General features: G+C 43.3%; 1 long non-coding RNA gene across 3 annotated transcripts; it reads right to left on the minus strand.

The window, feature by feature from the left end:
• Positions 1-825: 825 nt before the first annotated feature.
• Positions 826-11537, minus strand: LOC135228006 (uncharacterized). 3 transcript variants are annotated; one of them, XR_010318242.1, is made up of 5 exons: positions 7294-11537; positions 6773-6898; positions 4635-4789; positions 4101-4226; positions 831-2992 (listed from the first exon to the last, which is right to left on the minus strand). It is a non-coding gene; the product is annotated as an uncharacterized LOC135228006 (long non-coding RNA). The 3 variants fall into 3 exon arrangements; XR_010318241.1 differs by having other exon boundaries at positions 827-2992; positions 6773-11537; XR_010318243.1 differs by lacking the exon at positions 4101-4226 and having other exon boundaries at positions 826-2992; positions 6773-11537.
• Positions 11538-11612: the final 75 nt, after the last annotated feature.

Here is an 11612-nt window from a genome sequence, read left to right on the forward strand (position 1 = left end):
CCAAACCTTTTTGCCAATTCTGACACCATCTGTCCCTCTCACAGTACTCTCTACTTCTCTGCTGGGTTTGATAATTTGTTGCAATGGCCACACAGAACTCACAGACCATACTTGCATTATGAGGTTTATTAGGAAAGTTAACAAGTTACAATCCAGGTTCAGGAGCCTTCAGGACACAGTTCTTCCATCAGGACAGGCTATTTTCAACTGTGCTGGAAGGCACACCTCTCTGGCCTTCAGCCTCTGCCCACTGAGGCGAGTGTTACAAAGCTCTTTTAGTTCTGCCAATAAGTGCCCAAACCTAGCTCCACCAAGTGCCCAGAGGCACCCTACCCTACCAGCAAAACTCCTACCCAAAGGTGCTTAGCTTTCTTGCTCCCGGGGCCAGAAAGCCCAATGCACTGTCTCCTGAAGCATCTCCTGCTGGCCTCTCCTGCCGCCATTTCTCTGCCACTGCTTCTCACTGTCCTCAGTGTTACAGCTCTCTCTCTCAGTCTTCTAGTCCCAGGAGCTTCCCAGCACAGGGATGCTAGGTCCAAAGAACAGACTCCATTCCTGGCTCTTCTTTCTTGGTGCTGATGAGATCTTATCCTCCCACCTCTGGGATAGTCATTTTAAGCCTATTGGGATGGCAAAACTGGCCAATCCCTTCATTAGAGTTTCATAGACCTTATTTGCATGGTGCCATGAACTTTATTTACATTATTAGCAAGATATCCAATTGCCTTGGTGGGCCACCATTACCTTATTTGTATAGTTCCACTCAATCACTTAGGTGGGAGTTACAAGACCATGGAGAGAAAGGTCATATAAAAGTGACCCATTGCAACACAACAGAGAACCCTTGAGGGAGCAGGAGAGCAGTGGGATGCAGACCTCAAATTCTCGTAAAAAGACCAGACTTAATGGTCTGACTGAGACTAGAAGGACCCCGGAGGTTGTGGTCCCCAGACCTTCTGTTAGCCCAAGATAGGAACCATTCCAATGCCAACTCTTCAGGCAGGGATTGGACTGGACTATGGGTTAGAAAATGATACTGGTGAAGAGTGAGCTTCTCAGATCAAGTAGACACATGAGACTATGTGGGCAGCTCCTGTCTGGAGTGGAGATGAGAGGGCAGAGGGGGTCAAAAGCTGGCAGAATGGACATGAAAATAGCAGAGGGAGGGAGTGTGCTGTCTTGTTAGGCGCAGAGCAACTGCAAGTACATACCGCGGTGTACATAAATTTTTGGATGAGAGACTGAAGTCCATTCCTACTCATAATGATAAGACAGGGTACAACTGCCCCATAAGGTTTCCAAGAGTAGCTGGTGGATTTGAACAGCTGACCTTTTGGATAGCAGACAAACACTTAAACACTGTGCCACCAGGGTTCCTTCTTGGAGAACAGGTTAATATAAATAGGGAGAACAAGATCAGGTTTCAAGGACCATAAATGCCAAGAGGAAGAGCTTGGACTTGACTCAGTAGGCACTAGGGAGTCATTGGAGGTTCTTGAACTGGTAAGTGATATGATTAAAGTGATTCACCTGGGAGCTATATACAGGAGGGATTGGATGTAAGGAGGCAAATTGGGAATCTCTGCATGTGAGTCAATCAACAGCAGGGAGAGATGGACATAGCTCCTGCCCTCACAGTGCCTACAGTCGACATGGGAGCCAGGCATTCAACAAGAGTGGTGAGTCTTGTGCAGGTAGTGGCAGGAGGAGAGAGAGGCTGGGATTAGGCGGGGCTTCCGGAGGCAGAGGCCTTTGAGCTGACTCCTGAGGGAAAAGTAAAAGTTGGCCCCATGATGAGAGCAGGGGTATGTCTTGAAGGAATAATAATAATAATAAAAAAAAAAACCTGTTGCCATCAAGTGGATTCTGACTTATAGTGACTCTATAGGACAGAGTAGAACTGCCCCAAAGAGTTTCCAAGGAGTGCCTCGTGGATTCAAACCGCCAACCTTTTGGTTAGCAGCTGTAGCACTTAACCACTATGCCATCAGGATTTCCCTGAGGGAATAAGGGTCTGGAAAATAAGATGCATCTGAGAAACTTCCTAAAGATAAAATGGGTGAAATTGCTCAGCAGAGTCAAGTGACATTGTGGAAGTCACACTGGGTTGGAGGCCATGTGATGTCCTCAGAGAGTTGTTTCTTTCCCAGGCACCTGGGCCCAAAGCCAGATGACACAAGGTGAGGAAGGAAGCGCTCGCGAGGAAGCAGAAGCAGGAGGTAGGGGCCATGGGAGCTTGGCAGGCATGGGGCAGATAGAGCAGCCAGCTGACCTGTTTCCAAGAGGGACCAGAGAACATGTCGCAGGCTGGGGGACAGAAACATTCAATCACCTCTCTCTTTCCTTTAAAACACAGCTTTATTTATTCAGATTTCAAAAATAACAAATGTACATTTAAACTGTTTTAAAACACTTAAAATTATAGATCTAACATAGAGAATGAAAGCCTCCAATAATCCTCTCCCCCCACCCCAATAACCACTATTAGCAATTTAGAGTATATTTCTCCAGATTCATTTATACATGAACACTCATTTTAAAAAAAATAATTTTTATTGTGCTTTAAGTGAAAGTTTACAAATCAAGTCAGTCTCTCACACAAAAACCCATATACACCTTGCTACACACTCCCAATTTCTCTCCCCCTAATGAGACAGTCTGCTCTCTCCCTCTGCTCTCTTCGTGTCCATTTCACCAGCTTCTAACCCCCTCTACCCTCTCATCTCCCCTCCAGGCAGGAGATGCCAACATAGTCTCAAGTGTCCACCTGATCCAAGAAGCTCACTCCTCACCAGCATCCCTCTCCAACCCATTGTCCAGTCCAATCCATGTTTGAAGAGTTGGCTTCGGGAATGGTTCCTGTCCTGGGGTAACAGAAGGTCTGGGGGCCATGATCACCGGGGTCCTTCCAGTCTCAGTCAGACCATTAAGTCTGGTCTTATGAGAATTTGAGGTCTGCATCCCACTGCTCTTCTGCTCCCTCAGGGGTTCTCTGTTGTGATGAACACTCATTTTTATCTATCTTTATTTTATCTATGTTTTATACAGCTATACATTAAACAGAGAATATGTATATATATACACATATGTATGTAGGTATATATAAATACATATATATACACACACACACACTTGTTGTTACTGTTAGGTGCCATCAAATTGGCTCCAACTAGTAGTGATCCTATGTATAACCAAACAAAACATTTCCTGGTCCTGCACCATCCTCAGCCTCACAATAGTAGGTATATTTGAGCCCATTGTTGCAGCCACTGTGTCAATCCTATATATATACATTTATATATACACACACACACAGAATCAAAATACATGAAGAAAAGCCGATAGAACTGAACTAAAAGGAAAAATAGATAAATCCACAATTATTGTAGGGAACTCTAACCACTCTCTCAATAATCGATAGAACACGTAGACAGAAAATCATTAAGGATATAGGACACCTGAATAACACTATTAACCAGCTTGACCTAATTTGCATTTATGGTGCACTCCACCCAACGATAGCAAAATTTACATTCTCTTGAACTGTACATGCATCATTCACCAAAATAGACCATATTCTGGGCCATAAAATAAACCTTAACGAATTTAAAAGGACTGAAATCATAGTATAATCCATGCCCATAACAGAATTAAATTAGAAATCAGTAACAGAAGGATAACTGGAAAACCCTCAAATATTTGGAAATGAAACAGTAGGCTTCTGAATAACCCATAGATCAAAGCTGAAGTCATAGGGGAAGTTAGAAAATATTTTGAACTGAATGAAAATGAAAATATAACGTCTCAAAATTTGTGGGATGCAGTTAAGCCCTAAGTACTTAAATTAGAAGATAAGAAAGATCTCAAGTCAATGATCTAGGTTTTCACCTTCAGAAACTAGAAAAAAAAGGTCAAATTAAACCCAAAGCAAACAGAAGGAAGGAAATAAAAAAGAACAGAAATCAATGAAATTGAGAACCAACAATAGAGAAAATCAAAGAAACCAAAAGCTAGTTCTTTGGGAAAAAAAAAAATCAAAATAAAATTGACAAACTTCTAGCCAGACTGATCAAGAAAATGAAGAAAAACCAAAACCAAACCTGTTACCGTTGAGTTGATTCCAATTCATAGCCACCCTACAGGACAAAGCAGAACTGCCCCACAGGATTTCCAAGGAGTAGCTGGTGAATTCAAACTGCCAGCCTTTTGGTTAGCATGCTTAACCACTGCATCACCAGGGGTCCCAAAATGAAGAGAAGAGATGTAAATTCCAAAAAACAGAAATGAAAGAAAGGCCATCACTACAGATCCTGAAGATAGTAAAAGGATAATGAAGGAAAACTGTGAACATAAATTCAACTGCTTAGATGAAATGAACAAATTCCTTCAAAAAGACAAACTGCCAAAACTCCCTTAAAAAGAGATAACCTGAATAGTCTTATATCTATTAAAGAAATTGAATATGTAGTTAAAATCCTTCCCACAAAGAAAACTCAGGCCTAGAGGCTGCTTTGGTGAATCCTATCAACTTTTAATGAGAAATAATAACAATTGCTCACAGAATACAGTAGAAGCTAGCATTACCCCGATACCAAAACCCAGACAAAGACATTACAAGAAAACTACAAATATACCTCATAAGCATAGACCCAAAAATATCAGCAAATTGAGTCTGTTGTTAGGTGCTGGTGAGTCGGTTCTGAATCATAGCAACTCTGCATACAACAGAACGAAACACGGCCTCCTGGTCCTGAGTCGGCATCAGCTCGACAGCAACGGGAAGTTGAGCCTAGCAATATATAAAAATACAAAACATTATGACTAAAGTGGGGTTTATCTTGGGAATGCAAGGCTAACAGGACATTTTAAATTGATCAATGTCATTCATCATATCAACAGAATAAAGAATAAAAATCACACGATCGTCTGAATATGTGCAGAAAAAGCATTTGGCAACATTCAATATTAATTTATTTGTGACAAAAAATTTCACAAGGAAACTTCCTCAGCCTGGTAAAGGGCACTGGCAAAAACCCACAGTTAACATCATATTGGCTGGGAAAAACTGAATACTTTTCCCTAAGATTAGAAACAAGGCAAGATATCCATTCTCATCCCTCCTGTTCAACATACTAGAGTACAGAAAAATAAGAAAAAGAAATAAAAAGCATAAAGATTGGAAAGAAAGAAATAAAACTGTCTCTCTTTGCAGAAGACATAATATTTCACACAGAAAATCCTAAAGAGTCTACAAAGAGCGAATAAATGAGTTTAGCCACGTTGCAAGATAAGTCAATAGCAGAGAAAGATGTACAAAAATAATTCTGTTTCTATATACTAGCAATGAACAAGTTGAAATAAATATTAATAATTACTACTTACATTAGCACCAAAAATTACTCATGTATAAGTCTAACAAAATATATATGCAAGATCTGTATGGTAAAAACTCTAAAACACTGATGAAAGAAACCAAAGAGGACCTAAACCAGAGGAAAGATACGCTGTGTTTATGGACTGAAAGATTCAATATTGTTAAGATGTCAATTTTACCCCAACTATCTCTAGAGTTAATGTAATTCCAATTAAAATCCCAGCAGGCTTTTTGGTGAGTGGGTTCTAAAATGTCTATGGAAAAGCAAAGGAAAGAGAATAGCTAAAACAAGTTTGAAAGAGAGAAACAAAGTTGAAAGACTCATCATACCTGACAGTAAGGAAGTACAGTAAGACTTAATACAGTAAGACAGTACAGTAATCATAGTGTGTTATGGGAGAAAGTATAGACATATAGATCAATGAAACAAATAGAGATTCCAGAAACAGACCCACTCATATGGTTAATTGATTCTTAACAAAGTTGCAAAGGCAATTCAATGAAGAAAGGGAAGTCTTTTTTAACAAATGGTACTGATGCTACTACCCATATGCAAAGAAATCAGCTTCCTTCTATACCTCACACCATACATGAAAATCAATTCAAAATGGATAATAGTCTTAAACGTAAAACCTAAACTATAAAACTTGCAGAAGGAAATCTTTGTGACCTGGGTTGAGAAAACAGTTCTTAGATACAACACCAAAAGCATGATCCATAAAAGAAAATATGCTAAATTGGGCTTTATCAAAATTAAGAATTTATGTCCTTCCAGAGATACTGTTAAGAGAATACAAAGACAAGCCACAAACTGGGAGAAAATATTTGCAAATGATATATCTCATAAAGGCATCGTATCCAGGAGAGGGTCTGTAGATCTGGTGCGAAGCTTAGTTCTCAACAGGCTGTCTTCCCACGTTTCTGGGCCTAGGGCCGTCAGGTGCCCATTGAGGCAAGAAAAGGCAAAGTGAATTCTAGAACCCAGGTTTTCCGACTTCCACTTCAGTACTCCTTTCTGCACAACAGTACACCAATATCATCGCCAAATCCAAGGCTAAAGCCACAGGTGAGGATATTGATCCTGACACTGAGAGTAACTGGGTTTCAAGGCCTACAATAGACCAAATCTGGAAATTGCTACCTTTAAGGATTCTCCATAGATCACCATTGCCCAATATCAGCCTATTATGGATTGAATTGTGTCCCCCCAAAATATGTGTCAACTTGGCTAAGCCATGATTCCCAATATTGTGTGATTGATTGTCCACCATTTTGTCACCTGATGTGATTTTCCTATGTGTTGTAAATCCTACCTTGTCTTAGGCTGGGTTGTCTAGAGAAGCAAAAACCAGTAAAGCACATAAATTTACAGAGATTTATATCAAGGAAACGGCTCACACAGTTGTAGAGGCTGGAACGTCCCAAGTCCGTGGATCAGGATAGAAGTCGTCTCTCCATTCACGTAGCTGCAGGGGCAGTGAACCCAAGATTAGCAGGTCAGAGAGCAGGGCTCCTGGTCACAGGCTGTGAAGATCAGGAATCCCAAGATCAGAAAATAAGCTGATAGCTCAAGTCCCAAGAACCAGAGGTCAGACGAACTGGAGGCAGCTGCAGATCCACAGCCAGCAAAAAGCCAGAATATCTGCTTATATTCTGATGCAGGCCACACCCCCAAGGAAACACCCCTTCCACTGATCCCCTACTCACAACAGATTCCATCATGGGAGTGATCACATATAAACACTGAGAATCAAGGCTCACAACCTTAACCATCACATACTTCTGTGAAACTAATGAGGCAGGATTAGGGGCAGTTTATGTTAATGAGGCAGAACTCAGTCTACAAGATTAGGTCATCTCTTAAGTCAGTCTCTTTTGAGATATAAAAGAGAGAAGCAGAGAGACAGGGGACCTCATACCAGCAAGAAACAAGAGCCAGGAGAAGATCACATCCTTTGGACTCAGGGTCCCTGCATTGAGATTTTCGACCAGGGAAGATTGATGACAACGACCTTCCCTCAGAGCCGACAGAGAAAGCCTTTCCCTGGAGCCGGCACCCTAAATTCCGACTTCTAGCCTCCTAGACTGTAAGAGAATAAATTTATCTTTGTTAAAGCCATCTGCTTGGGGTCTTTCTGTTATAGCAGCACTAGATAACAAAGACACAGCCCTTTACTTGACGATGGGAATATTCTATATCTATATTGTCCATAGGTTCACCACTAGCCACATATGGCTATGGAGCACCTGAAGTGTGGCCAGTGTGACTGAGGAACTGAATATTCAATTCTATTTCATTTCAATTAATTTAAACTTAAATAGCCACATGTGGCTAGTGGCTACCCTATTAGACAGTGCAGCTATAGGGTTTTCTGAACTTAAGTCATTCACACATCACCTTAATTATCTTTGCCAGATCTTTGAGCCACTAATACTATTCTTTCCTTACTATTGTTCTTTTCACTGACTCAGCTTTAAAACTCAAATAAACATATTTAAAAAGATGATTTTATATGTGAAAAGGTGCTCAACATCATTAGTTACCAGAGAAATTAAAACCAAAATGAGGTACCACTACATGCCCACTAGAGTGACTACAATAAAAAGGACTGACAATATTAGGTGTTGGTGAAGATGTGGAGCACCAGGCATTCTCATACACTGGTGGTGGAGGGTAAATTGTTACAACCATTTAGGAAAAAAGATGCAGGAATTCCACTTCTGGAAATATATCCAAGAGGAATGAATGCATATAGTCCTCAAAAGATATCCACAGGAATGTTCAAGGTAGCTTTATAGCCATACAATTGGAAGCAACCCAAATTCCATTAGAAATAGAATGGATAGATTGTGGTGCATTCATGCAATGGAATACTATATAGCAAGGAAAAGGAACGAACTATGGCTACATGCAATACCGTAAATCGATCTCAGACATCATGTTGGGTGAAAGAGGCCAGAGGTAAAGGAGTATAACCAAACCCAGTGCCTTCGAGTTGATTCTGACTCATAGCGACCCTATAGGACAGAATAGAAGTGCCCCATAGAGTTTCCAAGGAGCGCCTGGCGGATTCAAACTGCCATCCCTTTGGTTAGCAGCCATAGCACTTAACCACTACGCCACCAGGGTTTCCATGAAGAGTATACACTGTATAATTCCACGTGCATGAAATTAAAAAATGGGTAAAACTTAGCTATATGATAGAGCTCAGAATATTGGTGACATCTGGAGGGGGATATTGACTTTGAGTAAGCTTGCAGGTGCTAGAAGTGTTCAATATCTTGACCTGGGTGGCAGTTACACGGTAGCTACATATGTAACATGGATACTATAGATACCACCACCAGTTGCCCTCAAGTCTATTCTGACTCATAGCATCTCCACGTGTGTCAGAGTTGAACTGTATTCCACAGGGTTTTCAATGGCTGTTTTTTTAGAAATAGATTGCAAGGCTTTTCTCCTGAGGTGCCTCTGGGTGGACTCGAACCACCAACTTTTTGGTTAGTAGCCAAGCTCACTAACCGTTTGCACTACTCAGGGACTCCATACTATGCATACCAAAAACAAAAAACAAAAAACCATGGCCTTTAAGTTGATTCCGACTCATTACTGTCTGTAAACTATACCTTCCTAAAAAAGAAAAAAATAAATAAAAAGAATAATAAAGGAACAATGGTTCCAAAACAGGTGAGGGGGGAAGACTTTACAACTATCTTAAATAAAAATAAAACACATTTCAATACACGTTAGTACATGCAACCCCGAAAATACGTTAATCTATGTGCCACTGAAATTATTCACGCACACCAGGAACTCAAACACCAGACTTTGTGAACACACTACGAGGTTTTTATGTGGGCTAGTGCTGGGATGCTGGCAACCAGGGAAGAGCTGGGGCCAAGTGGCAAAGGTGTAGCTAAGGCTTATGCCTCCTCACCAGCCTGGGCTGGGTCATGGAATGCTGAGGATCTGCTTCAAGGCTTATGCCAGAAACTAGAGGGGGTTGGAGGGTTGGGAAAGAGGACAAAGAAAAAGGGCCAAGGGCAAATTCTCTCAGCTCTGGCCCATAGCCCAAGTCCTAGACTTGGCCCATAGCCCAAGTCCTAAACTCTTGACCTCATCAGAGATGCAATGGATATAAAACAAGCCAATGGGTTTCCAAGTAGGAAGAGTGCCAGCCATGATTTTTGCTACCCAAGGAACGAAAAATCAATAATAATCATTCTTATGATTCATGTCCATCCTGTTTTGTTCCAAAGCACTTTACCGAAAGGTCCCTTGGCCCAGCCAAGAAGTTCAGGACCAGGAGCCAGGACACCTGGACTCCAAATCCGTGTGTGAAATAGTTGGAATTTTTGGGGGGTCTAAGTTTTTCCCAATGTCTTTGTGGCAAGTGACATCTGTAGTCTATTTTACAGTTTTACAAAATTTTAGCAGAGTAAATAGGATGGCTAGTCTAATTTTGCAGATGTGGAAATTGGAATTCTTAAGAGGGTGGTGAAGCTGGGACTTTTGACTTCAAACTAACTCTTTGCTCTTTCTCAGTCTAAACAGAATTTAGTCCGTGCCTCACTCTTTAGCACAGGAGAGGTGTCTTGATCGGACACAAAATGAATGCCCTGCCTGTGTTCCGGGGCAGATCTGGGTCTGTGGAGCCTGAAGCTTAGACAATTTGAGGTAGGCGCTCTTTCAGGAAAATACCAAATGTTAAAAACAAAATTAAGTACAGGGCTTTTGGCCCGGCTCTGCCAGGGAGAGGCCTTGAAGCTTAAGCTTCATTAGCATGGTGTGGCAATGGTGAAGCATTTGGTTGTTAACCAAAAGTTTGCCAGTTCTAACCCACCTTGCTGTTCCACGGGAGAAAAGCCTTCACGGTGGGCTCCCTAAAGAGTACAGCCAAGAAAACTCTATGGAGCAGTTCTACTGCGTCATATGGGGTCGCTATGAGTTGAAATTGACTCCATGGCGCCTAACAACAAGAACAAAGTGCCTTCCCTGCATGCCCTGCCCACTAAAAGCTCTGGACACACCAGATCTTGACAAGGATTTTCCTCCCTATTTGTGAAACGTGGCAGATGTGGATGTGGAAACCCTGGGAAGAGGATCTCGTTTCTCCCAGGAGACAAGAGGAATTACAGCAGCATCGAGGCCCTGTGTGAGGCTGGAGTAGGCTGTGTGCCAGGGGAGAATCCAAAGGGGCTGGTGACCCAACTGGCGAGTCGATGTGGCAGTAGCAGTGTTGGAGAGGGCCACTGGCAACTGGGAGCCAGGAGCGATGGCGCTGCTCGTGCAGCGAAAGCACAACCCCTAGCCTGGCCTGTGGGAAGCAGGCGTTCTTCAGACTGTTTTCTGGCTCCCTGCGTCCAGATAACCCTTCCTCGGAGCAGGGAAGGCCGAGACCGACAACGACAGCTGGCGGCAGTGGGGGATGGATGGTGGTCGGCGCCCAGGCCCTTCCATCCCCCGCCCGCAGGAGGGTGGAGTGCGGGCGGCCTGCGAGGGACCTTCCCCGCTGCGGCTCCGGCGGCGAGGCCGGGGCGCCGGGATCCCCTCGCGGTTCCCAGCCGCCGGGGTTGGGGGGGGGCAGCGCCCGCGGCCTGCTTTCCCAGGGCTGGCCAAGCCTTTTTGACAAGCTGATTGCGTGACGGGGATTGGCTGGTCCCGGAGTGACGCCGGTAACAACAAAGGTGGAGTTGGAAGAAATTAGATTAAAGGAGAGAAAAAAAATTAAAGGGGGAGCTGGCAGGGGACGGGAGGAAAAGACCGAGGGGAGAAGCGCGAAGCGCGGTCTTCCTGCTCCGACTTCCCCCCGGAAGCCCTTCGGCGCCAGCCGGCCAGGATTTTGCTCTCTACCTCTACCCCGGCCCAGCGATCGAAGCCGGGGTAGGAGTGGTGGCTGCTACTGCTCGAAAAATTCCCCCACTCCCATCCTGACACCCCTCGATACGACCCAGGGGGAGAACTTTTTGCTCGGACTCCTCGAATCCTAGCTCGGCGGAGGTGGAGGACGTTGAAAACGAGAGGCTCGCTTTAAAACCCGGAAGGCCCTCGCGGGTTTTAAAGCAATCGGACGACGCGGGGTGTTTCCCCGGTTTTTCGATGTGTTGCAAATCTAAGAAAAGCGTCTTTTCTTTTTTTTGTAACAACCCCTCTTCGCTTCCCTCCCCCCCACCCCTCGCTTTGGCTTCAGGGTTGCAAAAGCAAAGAGCAATAAAAAAAAAAAAAAAAAAAAACCGC

This window comes from Loxodonta africana, chromosome 18 (genome assembly GCF_030014295.1).
Source record: "Loxodonta africana isolate mLoxAfr1 chromosome 18, mLoxAfr1.hap2, whole genome shotgun sequence".
In the NCBI taxonomy this organism is placed as follows: Eukaryota; Metazoa; Chordata; class Mammalia; order Proboscidea; family Elephantidae; genus Loxodonta; species Loxodonta africana.